The following is a 20,832-nucleotide window of genomic DNA, read 5'->3' on the forward strand; positions in this document are numbered from 1 at the left end:
ATTTCAGTATTTTCTTGAGATTACCACTAAGAGTTTCTTCTTTCTTCTCTTCTTTGTCCAAGATTCTTTTTCCTGAGTAGATTTTAAGCTATTTGTACTACTCTATCAGTCTTGAAACAGTTTGAGTCTTTTCCATTCATTTCTTTTTAACTATTTCTCCTCCTATTTCATGTTAGGACAGTTAAAATAAATTGAAAGTGGATGGAAAAGAAAAAAAAAAAAAAAAAAGAAGGTTCATAATTCTCCAGTTCATAATTCTCCAGCTGAAGCTGAAGGGAAACAGGGAGAGTACTGCAGATGAGGTGTCAATTGCTAAAATTACCTTGTCTCCATGATCAGATAGTCCTTGGATTTATTGAACTACAGGGCACTCCACAAGGGCTATTTAATTCCTCACATTTTTTCCACAGCTCTGGACTGAAAGAACCAAATGATTTGAGTATGGTTATTAATATTGATTATTGCCTATATTCTTCCAAGCAAAATTACAAGACAGAAAATTACCTTTATCCTGGCCCAAACCAGGACAACAGGTATCTTAAAAAGAAAATAAATACATAAATAAGACAGCAAGCTTGTGACTCCCTCTTTCTTCTCTCCCACATGTGTGTGCATTAGTATGGCTCTGGACAATTTGGAATGCTAGCAGGTACTTAGGAAAAAGTATAGGTACATTTAAAAGTGAAACATATACATAAATAAGATAGCAAGGCAAGCCATATGCACATGTCAGCTGAGATCTGAAAGGTGCTTGAAGAATTCTATAAGTAGTAAGTAAGTAGTAAGTGTGCCACAGGGTGACTGTGAGAATACGCAGAGGAGATGGACCAAAAGAATTCCTTCCCTGAGCATTACCCTGAGAGATAGAAAGGACGAGTGGGAGTGGGAAAGCTCTGCCTGGAGAAGCACTGGCTGCTATCTAGGTAAGATTTTTTTGGTCTTGGAGTACTAAGTCATATGAGGCGCTTCAAGAAAAAAACAGTAATTCAGAATTTCAAACTTATACTTCAACATACAGAACCCCATCAAGTTTTCCTGTTTCTGTGAATTGAATTCATGGCAAGAAAAAATTTTTCTAGTTAAACCCTGTTTTCTGTTACCATTTAGTACTAAAAACATATTCTAAATGGTTTTAGCTACACTGCTGAAAACATCTGCTAAGACTGCCCAGAGAGTCAGCCTGCAACAGCTGCTTCTTACTTCACACGCTTCTCAATTTCTCACTAGTGTCTTCTTGTAGGCAAACCCTTCCTAGTGACTGAAACAGATTTTCTGTGTCAAAAACGTCTCTTATTTGTGTGGTAATGAAGAGGTTTCATACTTCAAAGTGTCAATTTGTGTCACTGTAAGACAAACAGAAAACACTTTGATCTCAAAGTGTGCCTACACAATGCACTGAAGGCACGATGACAGTACAGACATCCGCTCTACTTTGAATTGAGCTGGCATGGGTGCTGCTAAGAGCCTGCATGACTAAGTATGACTAAGTATAACCCAGCAGAAACCTCATGGGGACATGGAGAAATCATAAACTTGGACTAAAACTGTTTTCATAAACTATTACAATTTCCTTGTTTCGCCTGCTTATTTGCCAGATCTGTGCCACAGCCACATTTCCAGCCAACTGATCTATCTTCCTCCTTGTAATTTCTTTGACCTTTCAATGAATAACCAAAATTTTTATATCCTTGTCCAGATTTTCTGTCTTCTTATAACTACTTGGGGCCTTTTGTTTCTAAGTCTGTGAAGGCCTGATGCTAGCAAAGCTTTCCAGTTTGTGACAGCATGCTTGTTGGGGATCAAAAAAATCCTGTTTGGCGTAGAAGAGAGAAAATATTCCAGTCAACAAGTGGCAAACATTCAGTGACAGATGTTAAAATTAAAGTATGCATTAGAATACTTAAAATGTTATTTCATGTTAGGGTTTTGGAGGTGTGTAGCAGTTGTACTTTTGTACATGGCCACTACTATGTGACATAATCAGATATAAAAATAACAATATGACTATAGATTAGAAAAAAGAACCTCAAAGAAAATGCCAAAGTTCTTACACAGAATTTGAACATCTGTAGAAAAATTTAAAATAAAATGGTACACTGATTTGGCAGCAACTGTTCTGATTGTGGAGAGGATGAGACTTAGTTTTGTTATGAATCAGAACAGAAACATTTCAAAATGTCATCTTTTCTGCTAGAATGAAAAATCAAATTTCTGAGCAGAGCTCTTAATCCTTACTCTAAATGTGGCCTTTATGGCATGAACAAGAGTCAGAGTGTGCTGCCACAGAAGCTGGAAACCCCACTCATTTGATGATGAAGAAACAAGTAGACATTCTCTTTTGTTACAGTTCTAATTCACAGACTCTGTTAAATCTAACAGAATACTAATTACCTTAAGTGGATTTCACAGTTGACAGAGACCTTTGCTGGGAAGATGAGCTTGACAAAGGCAATTGAAACTTAGCTAATGAAGAATACTAGATCCACCTTGGAGGAATGTTAAGTAAGTGCTTTGCTTATTATGGAAGGTACCTCTTTTATATGTAAAGTAACCATAGAAATGTCAACACTTCATTCGAAGACAGCTTGCAATATTCTGCAGAGGGTTATCAAATTACCTGTAGGTTTTCCTTTTCTGTAATTATATTTATTCATCCAGTATTTCCTTACAGTGAAGCTCTGTGAGCCAATCCTGAAACAGGCACACACAACGTTTACTTAACACAGCTTAATCAAACTGGGCTTCAGACTGACAAGCACAGTATGGCAGAAATTTCCTCCTTGCAAATGAGGGCTGTGCAGGTGTGTCTGCTTATTACAGAGCTTCTTGGAGCACACAGAAGCACGAGTGAGGTCTGGAGCCATAAAAATACTCTTCTGTGACCACGTTGCCTCAGTTAGCTCAAAATAAGTAAATAACTACTGATTGGGGGGTACTTGAGAAGTCATATATCAGCTCAGAATTAGTAAGAAGTTGGGATGCTTTAAAAGCTACTGAGAAATAATGGCAAAGCCTTGCTTGTATGGTTAGCTGGGTGTCCTGCTTGTTATTTAGATTGTAAGCTAACTACACAGTCACTGTGCTATCCAAAGAGCACCCCCTCATGCTGCTCCTGAACACAGATAGGAGCTGATAGGAGTATAGGAGATTACCAGGAGACTGTGTTCACCTTCTTTGAAGAAGTTCTAGTTAGTCAGAAATCCTGCAGTCAGGATCAAAGACACACAATGCAAAAGCTTTCAGATTAACTTCTGCTTTCCATACAATAAGTTATTTCATCAGTTTAGAAGCTCTTGTGATACAGCAGAATTCTTCCCTACTAGAGAGTGCACTGCTGTCATCCCTGTGCCACTGTGAAGTATCTTGTGGCTTACCTGGATTTTTCAGGGGATGAGATGTTTGGCTTTCAGCACCAGCATGATGTTCTAGATGCACATAAATAAAAGTTGTTCAGGTAGCAGAGAATCTCAAAGATTTTATAAGGCAGAAAACAGATTTTCTTATTATTCTTATATATTCTTATTATTTTCTTATTCTTATAATATTCTTATTATTCTTATTATTTATTATTATTATTATTTACTGAAAAAGCCAATCAGAGAAAGACTTCTTAGAAATTATCTAGTTTTAAGTCTTTGCTCTCTTTTTTTCTGAATCATGTCTTACATGATAGTTTCAATTATTTATTATAAGGCAATGGTAAAAAAGTGTTAATTAGCAAAGATGAAAAAGACTGACTCAATGGGAGCTCCTGTAAAGGAGCTCTTATTTTCTAATGCCTGAGGTGACCACTAATTTACAGCTTTTGATAGCTTGCATGCATGCTTCACAGAAAATTGTTCTTGGGGAATAAATACTGTACACCTTAATTCAGAGTGGTTAATGACAAAGGGCTGGCTTTTGCTGTTTTGTTTTTATTTTTTTAGTTCAGGCAATTTAGCTTTAATGAAAATGGTTTAACATGATAGCATTAGAAATTAAAATATGCAAAAAGAGAAAGTGTGACACTGGAACTTAAAGATTTTCTCCACTCAGCTGAAATCCCCATACCCAGACCAAGAGGCCAGCAGTAAAAGTAATCATGCTTTTTTTTTATTATTCCCTTTCTGTGCTGATTTCAGCCAGTCTTTTCAACCTTTTAAAAACCTCTAAGGTTAAAAAAGGCTTTAAAAATACTAATATCCCAAGATCCTGAGACTCTTCTGTTTGTTTTTGTGAAAATACGAAAGGGGAAGAATGACACACAAATATTAATTATGCTAATAATTAGTATTATTATGCTAATAATAGGAACAATACAGAAGACTGAAACTAAAATTTCTCTTAAACATAATGCATAAGTATTACCTTCATATTTTGTTGATGTGCTTTACTATTTAATCATAGCTAGACCTACCTAACAGTGTAAAACAAGTTCCTTAACCAAGTTAATTATTTTACTTAGAATATATTTAAATTAATTAGAATACTCAATGAGGGCAAATAATGCAGTGGTCAGATGTCTGGTTTGGCTGTTTTTTGTCTGTAATCTCTGTTGGACGTATCAACTTGTTTATTGAAAGTTGCCACTCAGGAAATCCTTTTTATCTCTGGTTGTCCTAACTGGATTTTAAATAGATGCAACTTACATGTGAAGCATTCTGTCTCCCCCTTTTTTATACTCCTCCTTCTTTCCAATTATCCCAACTCTCCTGGTCATTCTCAAAAAAAAAAGTCTTGAAATTTTGTTGATCCATTTTGGCATTTACCATAGGTAGGTCAAGAGAAGAATGTACAACTTCTGGAGTGACAAACACAGGAGACTGAGTTCCAAGGACCTGAGACATGCTGCACATCCCTCACACTAAGCCATTCAAAGAAACCAGGATTCTTGAATGGCTGATTATTTTTTCCTTAGTTCAGGTCACTGGCTTGGTGTTCAGCTGGCAGAAAACGACTGAAATATTTTTTTCCAATGATATCTGAAAATGAAATTTTTTTGACAGTGTCTGTTCCATCTACACTAACCCAGAATTCTGGCTGTCCACCTTCTCTCTTTCCCAGTTCTGATTCTGTGATTTTCATGTTGTTTTACAACATCACAGCTGTGCAGGACCAATTCCTCAAACCTCAAAGCAGGTGAATTCATGTGAAAAACTCACTCTGAATTCCTTACGCTTAGATCTTTAAAGCTTTTCAGATCTTCCTCAATTAACACCTTTTCACTTCTGCTATTTTCCTTGTTTATTTGTTCATTTTGTTCTTGTTTATTAATGAGATATTAATTGACACTCTGTGATGTTTCTTATGCTTCAAGCTTCTTTTCAGCTCCTGACAAGCCTTGCTGAACAAAAATTGAAAACAATGAACAAAGTCATTGTGAGAATTAATCTAAAAGAACTATAAAATGGTCAAATCCAGAACCAACAGCAACAGATAAAAGATTAACATGATGCTGCTGTTACAAAGACTTCATTATCACCATGTTCCTATTCAGAACAAAGGTGTGAAAGGACAGGAAGGTTTAACACATTTAGAATGTGGCATGAAAATAAATGAGATTTGGTCCATTCAAAGATGTTACGGCTTCAGGACATCTAAAATCCCAGAACAGTTAAAATCCAGATTATCCAAATACTCAAAAAGATAAATGAAATACTTTATGTATAGAATGATAAACATAGTATGTGTTAGTATGTCAGGTGTGTCTTCTCACCTGGAAGCTCAGGTTTTTGAAAACATGTTGTGCTATTACTTGGTTTTAGGATTTTATTGACAGAAAGTAATGACCTTTCATTTAAATTTCATCTTGTTCTTCAGAAATTTATAGATTTTTATCATTCTGGAAAATATTTTTGATAGGCAGCATTACTGAAGGTAGACAGAGTTTTACAAAGGTTGATTCTCCCTACTATCTTATAAAGGCTTCCAGTCTTAATTTATTACCCTCTCTGTATTGATTAAAAGGACAAGGAGACCACATAAGAGTAGATGTCAAGTTCTTACATAGCTGAGGTTGGATTCCATGAGTTCCATATGTTACCATGTGCCCGGATCTGTGAAAATTTGTGCCTCCTTAAATTCATGTCCTTTGCTTAAAACAAAGAGAAACATGCCTTTTTTTGCATATTTTCATGAGATAAAATGAAATCCCTATCATGCAACTTCTTTAGTGAATCACAGAAGAGGGTGAAAGAAAGCAAAAGGGGATTTATTAAAGATAAAATTTAATTAAAAGTACAGAATATGGAATATAATAAATATTAAAATAAAGAAATGTCTTCTGGGGCAGGTAGAGACATGAACATGGGATTAATTTTAATAAGGTGAATAACCCTTTGCTAATATGAGTATTGGGGTCAGAGTCTAGCCTAAGTATTCAAATATTTCCTTGCTTCAGATTATTCTTTTCAAAGATATGAAACACTCCACTTTTTCTGTTGTAGCTGCACATTACTTTGAAAATTGGTGAACAAAATGTTTAAGAACAGAAAGTTACAGGTTTGTGTTTCATAAGGAGGAAGAGTAAAACCACTTCGGTTTTAATTAAGTTTGTCAAGTTCCACTGCAGAAGACACTGATCTACCAGAAGACACAAAAAAAATAAGTTCACTCATGTTCATGTACAAAAGTAGATGACAAGTAAAATTAAAATGCAAGCCATATTCTGCAAACCTTTTTAGTAGAATGGCAGTTACAGAATTATATAAAATAACCTTTCAAATTAGAACAGCCTGATCACTCTAATGTGATCAGAGTATTTTTAGCCCTCCATGTCCACTGAAAATCTAAACCTGTGCAAGAAAACTGAAGTTGGAAGAGCTCCATGGGGAAAACCACTCCAAGATTCTCTATTGGTGTTACATCTTAAGACAAAATACAATTCTAAAGTAGATAATTAAAGCCAGAAATGTCTAGAGCCAAAAATAAATAAACCAGACATTATTTCATATTACTCTTCCATCTGCATTTTGGACCATGTTTTTGTTTTGGTTTTTTTGTTTTTTTTCCATGCAGTGATTTGATTATTTGATTCTAGTGCATATTCTTAATATACTGTGAAGAATAGGACTGCAAAGTCATCAGTAGACAGCAGTAATGAAATTAGCAAATAATACGTAATTGATTTTCTGAAAAGTATAGGCAAGACCCAGCTGCATAAAAGGTACTTTTATGATGTACTACTGGTAAGAACAAACCCCAAACTGGATTAAGTGGCCAGCTGGGAATACTGACCACATAATGAAGACCTGAGTGGTAAACAAATAGTTTAATTATCTCAAAGAAAAGCGCTCAGGGAGAGAGGGGAGAAATGTCCAGAGTACATGGGGTTCTGGCAGTCTTTTAGGGCTCCAATCGTTGCTTGAGACTATAAATTACAATGATCCTAAAGAATGTAAAATCTCTCACAATTTTCCATTTCAGACTTCCACATGGATGCCAGAATCCAGGCTACTAGTTTTAAATACCCAGGGATGCAGTTGTGCTTATTTTTATGGCAGGCATTTCAGCTCTGTCATAGGAGTGTATCCCTTTGTCCTTGTGACTTGTGCAGCTGGAAAGCTCTTTTCTCAGCCCTTTCATGTTAAAGGGTCTTGACACACTATTTGTAAGGTTGGTACATGTAGTGACTAGATGTGATTTGTCTAAATTTATCATTGGGCAAATTGTAAGTATTTGTCTAGGAACATCTCTTGATGTTAGGGAGTGCTTCCAATCATATATACATACAGATGCTTCCAACCTGTATACATCTATAGCTGTGTATTTCTGAAGTAATTTGGGTCAAACACTTTAAAACATATAACACTGTTTGCAGTGGAGAGATGCAGGACTCCACTACAGACAAATGCTTCTCAATAGTTTGAGCAATGATTTGGAAGTAAGCACAAAATCACCACTGATAAGATTCATGGCTGATGCAAGGATTGGTTGAGTGATAAATAATTATAATTAAGCCTCACATTCATCTGGAATGATCTGGATTACAACAGCTATATTTATTTGACTTCTGTTTGCTTTGGCTCTGCTCTGAGGCAGCCAGACTTGTGCTAGCTCTGATTCAGCAGGCGTGCAGATGCAGTCAGCCTGAGCTGTGTGGTTGAACTCTGGGCAGCATTCACGAGCTCACTGGGCACATGGCCCTGCCACTGGTGACTGCACAGCTCCTGTTTTGCTGCTGTCTGGGTTAGCAGAAAGCATTTGTGCCTTCCTTAGAAATCCCTTCAAACCTCGATACTGTGGGCTCATTGCAGCAAAATGAGTTTTAAAAGAAGAAAATGCAATGTTTTTCAGCTAATGAATAGGAACTGGAATATAGCTGGAGCACTGGGGACTGAGCGAAGGTTTCCAATCTATTCTGGGGATTATACTGGATAAAAATATTTAGATGTAGAAAGATGAAATTAAAATAAAACTATTTTACACTCTTCCAAGCTCAGAAATAATGGACAGGAGCAGTTAGGGGGTGCTAATCCTTTTAGGTAGCACTGAACATACTGATGCTCAAATGTTTTACTCTGATCTCATGTCCATATTAAAAAAGAAAAACTGAGAAACTATGAAAAGGAGAAACCACAAGTAGTAACATGTTTTATAGTGAAAAAGAAAGATCTCAGTCTCTTCGTCTTTTCAGAAAAAGCACAGGGCAAAACCGGATGATAGTGAAAGACAATATTAAATTCTGAGATTTTTTTTATCACTTGGAGAAAGGTATATCAAACACTTGAGTACCATACAAACACAATATGATTGCAGCATACAGCTGGACTAGCTCAGATGATTTTAGCCTAATGACTTTAGATTGGGTTGTTGATGACTGTGAGGATGTACTCACACACACATTTATACATTTGAAAGCAGTGAAGATGATGAACTATGAGAAAAATTAAAACAAAGATTCTGTTATTTGGGGCAGGATACCTGAGTAGATGAACTGTAATGTCTCTGGTACAAGAGTTCAAACTAAATAATCTAATTCTCCCTTATTAATCTGCATGCTCTTAAGTTTAAAGAGCAGATTAGTGCATTGTTTACAGCTAGCAGCCATTTTTGTTTTAATGACACCTTTATCCTGACTGTTCTGTGCATGTCCACACGCATCAGTATGACAGATGAGAAGGACTGCAGCAACATCACATCTCCCAGATGTAACACTACAACACAGATCTGCAAAAGTACTTTGCCTGTGGAACATACTACATTTCTTCTCTTATCAGTACAGATATGCAGAATTTACTTCTATATGAGTCTATAGAGCATAAAATAGTTCTTCAGGTTCCATAGAAGTTAGGCTTAATGACAAATTTTGATTGTTGTGGCTTCCACCTCAAATTTTAGGTTTAAGTGTTCAATCCATCTCTTTCAAACCTATCACTGGAGGATTTTTATCTGAAGTTATATGCAGTTATCAAATTGGCAGGATTTCACTGCTCAGGGTTTCATCATGGATGTAACTAGCTTACTATTAGCCTGTTATTACTATTGCTAGTTAATTTTTGCTTGTTAATTGTGTTTTAACAAGATTACCAGTAAAAATTCCAATACTCCTAATTCCAATACTCCTATATGAGAGAGGATCTAAAGGGAAGATTTTCCCACAGGTCTACGTAGAAACAGAACGATGTTGATAAATACAAAGTTAGATTACCTAAATAAAATGTCAGATTTTTAGCAAAAAAAATATAGTTTGCTTTGCTCAGCCTAAGGGAAAATGTCAAAAGGTCTGACATACAGAAAAAAACCTGCCACTCACCCACTGGAAATCAGCTTTTTTGAAGTTGCTCCAGTTCACACACTCTTAAATTCAGGAATCTAAAGGAAAAAGAAGTAGCTACATTTTAATTTTTTTCTCTTAAGTTCATACAAGTTTTGTGTGTACTGATATTGACACACATGTGACAACATTAATAAACCACTACGAGAAGAAATATTTAAGAAGGCAATAAATACAGTTTCTAAATGGCTCAGTCATTACATTCTCCCCCAGGTTTTAATTCTAGATCTGTCTTCTGCATTCTTTTTACTTTCTGAAATATTTTCTCATTAACTGTTCTGCACTGGTATTTGGAGTCTTTGCCTAAGAGCTGTAAGTTCTGATACTATATACTAATTTTTAGTACATTCTGTGACCAGAAAAGACATATTAAAAACTGTTTTTCATTTCCATTTTACCTAGCAGTACAATTGCCAAAGTTCAGGCACCATTTCATGCTACCCCTCTGTGCTACAGTTTCCTTATTTCCTGAATGCTTCTTATGATACCCTTGGTCATAAAATACTCCATGAAGACTTTAAATGAAAATCCAAAATTATTTAAATCAAGAGAAAGGCTGAAAAGCTGCAGGGTAAAGCTGCCATTCAAAGGGAATTTAGCAGGCAGGAAAAAACTCATGAAGTTCAATAAAGAGGCAGAGCCTTGTGCCTGGGATGAAGTATCTGCAGGCACCTGTGCAGTCTGGTTCCTGCTGGGGTGGGAAGGCACTGGGCTGCCTCAGGAAACTGGAATATGCACCTGAGATTTCAACTGGGACAGGCACTGAGCAACCTCACTCAATACAGGGCGGAATCTGACTTCAGGGTTGAAGTTACTCTGAGTTGTGTTCTGGATCAGACACCTATGGAAGACTTTCTGGAGAAAAAAAAATAAATTCTAGGTCTGTATCTCAGCCCAGTTTCTTTCAGTGTGTTCCTGAAAGAGCTGCAGTGGTGCTCAAAACTTGAAAGTGCATGAAGGAGTCACATATTCTCCCTCTCTTATTCCACCCCCCCCAAAAATAATTACAGTACTTTAGTGTAAAAGGCAATTATTGTTGCTCGTTTTACTGTTTTTTTATGTCTTGAAAATAAAACTGAAATTCATTTCTATCTTCTGTGGATATATCTAAAATGCCACAAGACTGCACAGCAGGTTGCTCTTTCCCAGCTATAAATTTTATCACTACTACTTCCTGAGTTCTCTACTAAAACTGGACAGCTTGTGAAATACTTCAACCTGTCTAGTTTCTGACAGGTCTTCCTACAAAAACCTGAGCTATCCAAGAACACTCTGTAGCTGTCATGGCTAACTATCATTCCACAAACCTGACTTCTAAAGAAAAATCCACTGGGAATCACAGAATAACAGCAACATTAGCCAAAAAGTCCATCTTCCTGCTGAAGAGCACACAAGTAGACTTTATTTTTGTGTCATAACTGAATTTGGACTGAATGTTGCTTCCAATTTTGTTTGAATGACCAGACTGCTATAACCATTAAAACACATACATACTTCTTCTTTTCAGGAGAACATAGGTAAAGATTACACAGTGCTTAAAAAAATAAAACACAGCAGAATCTTACTGCAAAGGAAGTTATTTAGTAGCTATCAATAGTAACATAAATTGAGCATATGGGGGTTTTAATCTACAGCTAATAGTAATAATAATATTGATGATGATGATGAATACTCAAATTCTGTTATATTCTACTGCTGCACCGGATATGCTTTATGGTTTGAACACTATGGAAAATTCAGGTTACACAAGGAAATATTGAATTTGTGTCAAGAAAATTGCTTACATTGTAATACACTTACTGACTTAATCAAAAAAGGCAAAATGACTGGGCTCTGTAACACTTAAAGGATCATTATACTGAGTATCTCTGTTCTGAAATACTAAGCTTTCTACAACCATGGTAATATACAGATGTTGGGGTTGGTTTTCTTTGGGGTTTGTTTTTCAGTAAATCTGAGGTTAAACTTAAATTTGGTTTTCAAAAATAATTTTTATTGTGATTGTTGGATCTTAAGTCTATGAAGATTTGAGTGTGTGTTCCAATACTTCTAAATTGCTGGAACCTTAAAAATTAAACGTGCTTTTCTTCATGGTTTCCCTTCAGTTTTATCCATCTGGTTTTTCAAATGTTCCAACTGCCATTAGGCTACAGATTTTCAAGTACAAATCACTTTTCTGGAGTTTCTGATATCAAGCTTCTCCAGAGTCACATTAACAAATTACATACATAAATAATGTGCTTTCAAAATATATAAATATATTCAGTATTTATTCCTTGAGAGAGGTTTCTTGCCAGTACATTCATTAGGAAAATGTTCCTTATGACTATCTAAATAAATTACCAATGGTATAATTGGCTATTATTGCTGAATTACGGATTGATTTCTCATATCAGTATGTATGTAGTGGTCCTGGGCTCTCACTCATTTTAGCCAAGTTTGCTCAGATGAAAAGCACAGTGAGGTGCCCTTGGATTCTCCTGATGCTCAGTGCCAGCTGATCCAATGGTTAAAGACCAGAGAAACACAAAAGTTGTTCCTATTTTGGTTGCCAACAGCAATTGGAGATGTCCAGGTAGTCCTGTTACTTTTATGGAGAAAGGTTTGCCTTCTTTAAGTGTTGTTACAGTAGTCCTGTGTCATTGCACTTTATCCAAAGACATTTTTTCTACTAAAATACTGAAAATCCTTTTTTTGTGAGGGGGAGGGGGGTAGAGGAGTAGGCAGTGCTGCTGTACTCCACTCATGGACTCACTGACTTCTGCACTCACAGTTGTTTCCGAGTCTACTGAAACAACCACACTTCTGCAAATGTCTGTATGCTTACCTTCTGTTTATTTGGAATTAAAACTGAATGGATCTATAGGCAAGATGATCTCTGTCTTTAAGGTTATGAGTTAAAAAAATTGCAGCAAAAGTATTTCTAACAATTAAAAAATACACTCTAAAGAAATGAAGATTTTGAAAAGTTCAACAACCTCCAGGTTCTCATGTTCAAAACACAATATATGGAGAAACCTGACTGGAACAGAGTAAGAGCCAGTTCTACAGAACAAAGAGAAAAGGTTTCATTTTCCAAACCATGCTGAAGAACAAATAATGAGATCATATTAACCTCCTGAGGTTCCAAATTCCCAGTCTAAAATTTTACTGCCCGTAACATTTAAGCTGTCATTGAAGGGACTCCTGAATTCTGGCCAAGCCAGCAGTACAGCAGATCACAGACCTAAACTCTCAACACATAATTCTCCATTTAACATTTCTGCTTTCATCAAATTCAGGGTTTAAACATGATTAAGAAATAAAGTTACAAAAACAATGGAAAACAGGATGACATTGTAATATTTCTTGCCAAGATGAACCCAAACACTGCAAAATGACATTCAAGAAGAGTCAGATGATTTTAGTCTGTGCTTTAGTGTTCTATGATTTTAAGGACTAAAGATGCTTGAGTGGAAAAAAAAAAAAAAAAAAAAAAAAGAGAGAGAAAGAAAAATAACTTGTGCATACTTACCCAAGGTGACTCATGTACAGGTAATGAATGCATCATGGAATGATTTTTTTGTCCTAGCACCATCAGGAGAAAGCAAGAGCCTTTCATTTCCTGGTAGGAAAATAACATTAGTTCCACTCAATAGTGACCTTTCACTAGCTTAACTTCCCCTGAACCCTTCAGTGTAATTATTTAAAGAAGGTGATAAAGAAGGACAAGATCTAATACACTGAGGTCTATACACATCATCATCCATACCAACAAAATTATAATCATTATAAAGAACTTACCTGCAGTGCTCTGTATTCTCATGGTGGGAATATAATAGCTGCATAAATTGAACATTGGGTCTAAGTTGCAGCTTCTTCAGAAAGCAATAGGGATGAGCATCTTTAAAGTACCTGGAGAACTGGAAGAGCTGTATAATCAATAGTTCCCCTCTTAAGTTGTCCGTGATGAATAGAAAATAATTTGACAATAGACATATCTGATGTTAGAATTCAGAATCCATCACTTCACAGGTTTGCAGGCATTATTTGATCTGCATAATTATACTGAACATTTCAATTAAACTGAGAATAATTAAATAAAAAAATGATCTGAACCTCATTTCAAAAGAAAACTTGGCTACAGTTAGAAAACATGTTTGCACATTGATCTTAAAGCATATAACAATGGAAATATTATTACATCTAAAAATTATATACTTTGTCCTAAAATAGGAGTCTAATATACGCATCCATTATTTAAATATATTATTAAAAAGATAATGTGGCAGAGAATAAAGAAAGACTTAAGTTAAAAAGCAGGGTATGATACCCACAGGAAAAAACAAACCGAAACCACAAAACACTTCTTTATTTTTTCTTAAGCAGTCAGTTCCCTTGGCCAGTTCACTACTAAGCTGTGGAAACAGCGGTACCAGCACAGCAGCTCGAGGGGCAGGGAGAAGCTATTGCAGGTAAGGACATTTAAGCCAGTGTTGCCTTCAAAGGGCTGCACGTGACATCCTTCTTCAGTCCTTGGGAAGAGTCTCTGCTCCTCAGCTAAATCAGTCAGTGCCTAAAACCCTCCTGTGCGCAGCCTGCGCCGTGACCCCACTGCCTGTAAAAGCATTCTGGCTATGACCACACTCACCCTGCATCTGATCCCTGAAAGCCAAGCCTTACAGCCTTAGAAGATGTGTAAAGTGCTTATGCACTTCTGAACATGCTTTAAAGCTATCCCTTGGAGCAGATGGAGTTTATTTTGTAATCTCTTTACAGCAGCTGAGCAACAAAAAATATATACTGCAGTGCAGAGTCCAGAGTCAGTGACTCCCTTTAAATCATTTGAAATATGATAAAACTAACTTTGTGTCTAGTAAAGGCACCCCTTCCTGTTAAAAGTGAAAGGTTAAGTTATTGTCAATGACATTTGATTAAATATTTGCTAATCAAATTTATTTTTCATTAACAGATGGATTTGTTAGTCTCTGCGTCTCAGCGATAGCCTGAAAGACTCAGCACCAGAAAATCTTTGATTATCCTTTTACAGATGTATGAATATTTTAGTGAGCTAATCAATGTAAAGGAACAATGGAATATGATTTAGGTAAGTATTAAAAAAAGAGCTAGCGAGCAGCAAGTCTATCTTTGCAGAATCCATTTTTGAGTAATTTTGAAGAATGAATTCCTTAATTTCAGTCCGTTTGGAAATGATTTATAAACAGAACAAGGACAGACAGTCTTGAATATGTTAATTTTTGTTAGTTCCTAGTTTCCCCAGTTCTAATAAAATTTAAAAATTAAAATAATGAAAATCTTCAGAACATTTATCCCTACTTGAGCCTGAATTTTTCTCTGAGAAGAATCAACACAATATGGAAGCCAAGGTTTTTTTGTTTTTTACAGAAATCAAGGCAACTTAGAGTGAAGAGTGAGGGAGAGAGAGGCTCCATCCTAGTACAGTTCTTAGTAAAGAATATAATATTGTAATATGATATCTACGAATTATATAAATTATATATTTTATAGTATTAGCTCTATACTGCCATTCTGTACTGACTTACTGAAAAAACATGTACTTGAAGAACAAAAGACTTGATAGTGTACTTGAGTTACCACTTACTTGTTTCAACATAATATATGTTTTATTTGATTTTACTTGCACTTTTTTATAGTAATTGCCTACTTGTCCTGTTGTCAGCAGCTCATCAGGAGTAATTATTACACCTCTAATTGACCAACAGTAACTACTGTACCTTGTTTGTTAATGAAATGCTTGTTGAGGAGAATATTTAATTTGCTGGAGTAACTTTTTCTTTGGTGAGCAGGTCACGTAACTTTATTATTATTCTGCCTGTATAAGGCAGTGCATGCAAAGCTCCTAAGAAAATTCTGTGTAATTTATGTCTTCCATAAAAGGGCTCAGCTGAAGCTTATGTTATTGCTAAACATCTTGTAAAAGGAATCTGTGACAAAATTTCAGTGATGATATGGAAAGTATTCCAGCATGAGAAAAATCAGGAAAAAAAGGTGATTTTCCAGTTCTTGTCACAAACACAACACTGATATGGCATTGCTTAGTCCTCAGATTTAGCCAATCCCTGTGTAGGGATGCACAAATTAGTTCTAACCATGTCTTGCTCCAATTTAGTTTCAGGAGCTACCTGAGTAACTCATAAGTGAGTTAAAGACTTGTGTAAGTAACAAGATACTAGGATCCACAGAGTGCTGACTTTGTAAACTGAAGACTCCATTGTTTCTTTGCTTAAAATCTTGCTCAGCAGGCTAGAGGTCCACATTTGCTTCTTTTGTTTCAGAGCTCCTAAAAAAGCAGACTCTCATGTCCTGCCAGAATGCAGTGCAATTTATGTAAGCTCATGAACCAATACAACGTATGCAAATTCAGTCTGTTGACAAAAAAGAAGAGGTCAACAGATGTTTGGGACTCCACAAAGCATAATCTGAGAGCTACAAAGCTAGAAAATGAAGTTCTTCATTTTCCCTCCTCATCAATTATTAGTAATGATGTAAAAGAGGAGAACCACAATGCTTACCTTTATCTTACAATGTTTAAGAAAAATTCTATCACTTCCACTACATCTAAGGGCTTTTTTTCAGTGAAGATGATCTTTCTGTGAAAAAGACAAGGACACTTCTTTCTTACAGGAATTTCTACGAGTAAGTGTATAGAAAATACAGCCTAAGAAACATGCTTGGCGCAAGGTTAAAAAGATTTAAAACGTCTGATATGAAGCATAATAATTTTTTTATTTTTTTTTAGAAAAAAAACGAGCTCTTCTGCACGACCTTGGTCAAGCCAGAATGTTTTTCACTTGTTATCAACTACTGGTATTGTCTCCAAAAGTCTACACCTTCCATAAGCAGTGACCTCCATTTCCCTTTCATCGGCCTGGGAATCACAGGTCTGTTTCTTTGAATATACAAATACTTTTCTCTGCTATTCTGAAACAACTCTCCTTGTTTTCTGAAGCAAGACTGGAAGGTAGCATTCTGCAGTTCTTAGTAATTGCACATTCAGTGAAATTCCTTGGCCCTGATGCTTTAAATGTCATGTTTTCATCTGTACTTTTTTTTTTTTTTAAAGAGAGGGCTATTCTGGAGTCAAAAACCATTTCACCTCATGTGTGACGCTTCCATAGATCAAGTTCTGGCTCTGTACAGAGGTTATTTTTGCCTCTTGGTATGTCAGTTTTGCTGTGTAAGGGCAGCTGTTTATTTTAAGTAATACGTGATCCCTGGAATCTATCCAAGCTGTAGCTGTTGTAGCTGATGATGTGCTTACAGGAGAAGGGACTGTTGTCCTTGGTCTTGAACATGCAGTGCCAGGTTTGAACAACTTGGCCTATTCTTATCTCTAAAGGCATGAAGTCTGTTTCTGAAGAAAGACTTAAAAGGAAAATAAATCCAGGATCCTTCTAGCAGCTAGCATGGAATTAAATTGGAGTAGTTAATAAGTCCTGTATTGCTAAAAATCACACTGAGTTGGAAACAGCTGGCTTGAATATGCAGGAGCTTTAAAAAAATACATGGGAAATTGTACATGATTGGGAGAGTGCTTCAAAGTGTTTTTTGGCATAATGCACAATTATTTAATACTAAGGAGGATTCAAACTAAAAAGGATTAAAAAGGAAGCTGGAGAATTAAGCTTGAACTAAAGGGGTAGAAAATCCTGATAAATAAAGCAAAGGTTCACAATGCAGTGGTTTACAGTATGGAATAGACTAAATTGTCCCTATTTGGACTTTTCTAAACTTATTCAATGAAAACAAGGAGGACCTGCAGTTCAGACCAGGATTGCTAGAACATCTAATCTGGCTGGGTTTTAAGTTTTTCACTGAAAATGGAAAATGTTTCCAGCATTCCTGAGCTATTTTAAGATGCTGCAGAATTCACTAGTGGATTCAACACCAAACTAAAGGTGACTGTTCCAAATCAAAGTGGCAAGCTTTCTTCAAATTACTTGATTTTTAAAAGAAAGAGATTGGGCTAATTTGGTTTATTAATTAATAATGACTCAAGCATCTACATTTCTTACACACTTTGTAGATGTCATAAACTTGTAAATTATGAGCTAAATCTACAAAAATGTCCCATTCCATCCCCTATTATTCAACTGATTAATAAGTCATTCATTGTGAGGCTTCATGTCTAGGCAGGCAGTGTAGCTGAATAAAAGCAGCATTCCTAGATCTAATATGAATAAACACAAATTTCCCCATGTGTTCAATTGAGAGTGGCTGACTTGAACACAAAGCTTAAAAAGGGTTGGTGTGTAAACAGATAACTTCAAAAGAGTATTCATATAAATGTGGCCTGAGAATATCCAGAAGAGCTTGTTTTCATGCTCAGGATATCAGTACATTTGAAACTACACAACATGCAGAGGCAGAATTGAAAAGCTGAAGGGAAAAATTGCTGTGAAAAGCAGCTAGTTCTCATTTTATATTGAAATTAAGCCATTTGGGGCCTGAGTCCTTAGGCAATTTTCTACATAAGAATTCATTTAACAGTGTTACTATTTTCCCCTCAAATTGATGAAATAGGACTGTAGAAGACATATACTTTTAAATACTCCCTTCATATGTGGAAAGATCAGAGAACAGCAAACTCCTTCTGATCTGATTTTCTGTTGGAGCAGACAGAATTTCTGGCCAGATCACTGCTGTACAAACCATGAGCATCCATTCACAAGGTATAAAATTAATTCTAACAGCCCACCTTGCAATAGACAGGTACAATGCTTTAGTAAAACCATCACATTACCTAAGAGTCATTGTAAGTACAACCATGCTGTCCCTTTAGAAATTTTTCCAGGCAATCAAGGCAAAAAAAAATTAAAAAAAAAAAATAATCTGTTAACTGAATGAGATATAAGCACAACACACTGAACAAATTCTCAACTATGGCAAAACAAAATATTGATATGGATTTAAGGAGAGATTTTTTCCAAAAGCAATCATTGCCAAAACAAACCTTCTAGGTTTTTTACTACACCAATTCAGAAATTCTCCAAACCAGGCGTGACCAGAATCAGAACAGTGCTGTGCACTTCTGAACCTTCACCATTTCAACAACATAAAACATTTTCCACAAAATACAACAGGTACTATTAGCAATCTAGTGTAAAAAAAAGAAGATAAAAAATGAGATAAAGCAGAAAACTATTTTTGCAATTTAGTCTCTTTTTTCTTATTCAAATTGTCCTATATTAACATATAATGAGAAAGCATAACAGTTTGAAAATGCCAGAAAGGAATTAAGAAATAAATGGATATGACAAAGTACCATAGTTATTTTGTAAATGGGAACATAGTAGAGGTAGTAACTGTAACTGTTCCATATAATTGACTTACCAAGATGCTATACTTGATGGCCAAAGGGTGCTAAGCCAGGTACTCAAAACTTACAGATTCACATGAATTCCTGTTATTTGGTCCAGTGCTCCACTGTTTATCATCTCAGTAGAATTTGGAGGACATCCAGTAACTTCAGTAGAAGTTATGCAAGTGTATCGAAGGGTGATGTCTGCACAAATAAAAAGGTTATTTTCCCACATGAAAAGTAACAGAATGTTCCAACACTATAGTATGCAGGTAGATGAATTTCATAAATACAGGGATATTGGCATAAACTGGAAAGCAAGCTAGCCTAGAAACCAGTGTGGGTTTGACTGGTCAATCACAGATATCCCTGGAAGAGTGTAGGAGCACAGGCACTTTATTGCCTATATACTTTATTCCCACCTCCTTTGCTCCATTTTTCACCAGTGCCAGCCTTTCCTTATCCTGATCACCTTTCTTTGGATCTTCTTGGGTTTTACTGTGTATGTCCCTTTTATGGAGTGGAGTGGATCTGTACCTGAGCTGACATGCCAGCTGTATGCATAATGGTTCACAACACTCACTTTACTCTATTTTTTTCTAAAAATATTTGAGGTTTTTTAGGTATTTGAGGTATAAGACATATAAATAGATATAAAAATATTTGAGGTTTTTGAGGTAATTTAAGCTGGACTGCGTAAAACTCCCTCTTGCAATACTCAGTAACAAGATTCTCAGTTAATTCACTACCTACCATCATGTATGTTAAATGACCATTATTTTTCTTCCTGCATTTACCATGCTACACTTATCAATGTGCATCTTGATCTGGTATTTTATCACCCAGGCCCTGAGAATGCCTTCAGCATCTTTTTCATCATTCCCCTCAGCTTCATTACACTGAAATCTAAGAAAACTGTGTCACTTCACTGCTCATTCTCTTTTTCAGATCACTGATGAATACATCCCTTTGGGACTACACGGTGATTTTCTTCCACCAAGAAAACTGACCATTAACTCCTACTCTCCATACTCTGAGATGTTTCCATGCATGATAGAGTAGAAGGCTACTTTATACACATGCACCTTCAAAAAATTATTTCATCTTAATTATGTCTAATACACAAATGATATTTTAATGACATATATTCCTAGAAAGAGACTCAGCAATTAGTCTTTTAAAATGAACAATTTTTTTTTCTTATTGGAGTAATTTAGGTTTGCCCTCTATCATACCTTGACATTTTTACTCAGCTTCTATTTTTTTATCAATGTGAATCACTGGCTATTGAGCACCAAATTGTCATAGACTTGTGTATTTCAAAAAGTAGCCAAGTTTCAGTATCATTATATTTACACATTCACCCTGAGGCATAATTGTTCTAATACACAGTTTTCACCCTGCAATTTAAAGGAGAGCTAGTGTGTCTTTTTGCCTTCCAGTAACTGTCATAGGATTTTCAGTATGCATTGGATAACGTGAGCCCTTTCCTGTTCCCATGGAAATCAACAGTAACACTTCATACCCATTAAATTCTATCAGAGAAAAAAAAAACTGGGATCAAGGTAATTAGGACTGACTTCTGTTTGGTCACTGGTTCAACCTGAAATGAGGAGCACTCTTAGTCAGGAAAGCACAGGCTGGTCTGCAGTGGGCTAAAAGTTTCAGATAACAGAAATAAAGGACGAAAAGCAGTGTCCCACCTGGAGGGACCCACAGCACTCCCACTCCTCATGGCAGAGCCTCATCCTGCCAT

At 35.9% G+C, this 20,832-nt stretch overlaps 1 long non-coding RNA gene across 2 annotated transcripts in view; it reads right to left on the minus strand.

Annotated features, from left to right (window-relative positions):
* Positions 1–8: 8 nt before the first annotated feature.
* The window catches only part of LOC139800247 (uncharacterized), a 29,003-nt gene continuing 8,179 nt past the window's right edge, over positions 9–20,832 (minus strand). Inside the window, exons 3-8 of one of the 2 annotated variants that reach the window (XR_011727678.1) lie at positions 19,163–19,280; positions 16,288–16,365; positions 13,269–13,358; positions 9,734–9,792; positions 323–417; positions 9–162 (exon numbers count right to left, since the gene is read on the minus strand). This is a non-coding gene — a long non-coding RNA (uncharacterized lncRNA). Of the gene's footprint in view, positions 163–322; positions 418–9,733; positions 9,793–13,268; positions 13,359–16,287; positions 16,366–19,108; positions 19,281–20,832 lie in introns of both variants that reach the window. The other variant, XR_011727679.1, reaches the window with a different exon arrangement.

Source organism: Heliangelus exortis, chromosome 10, assembly GCF_036169615.1.
Source record: "Heliangelus exortis chromosome 10, bHelExo1.hap1, whole genome shotgun sequence".
In the NCBI taxonomy this organism is placed as follows: Eukaryota; Metazoa; Chordata; class Aves; order Apodiformes; family Trochilidae; genus Heliangelus; species Heliangelus exortis.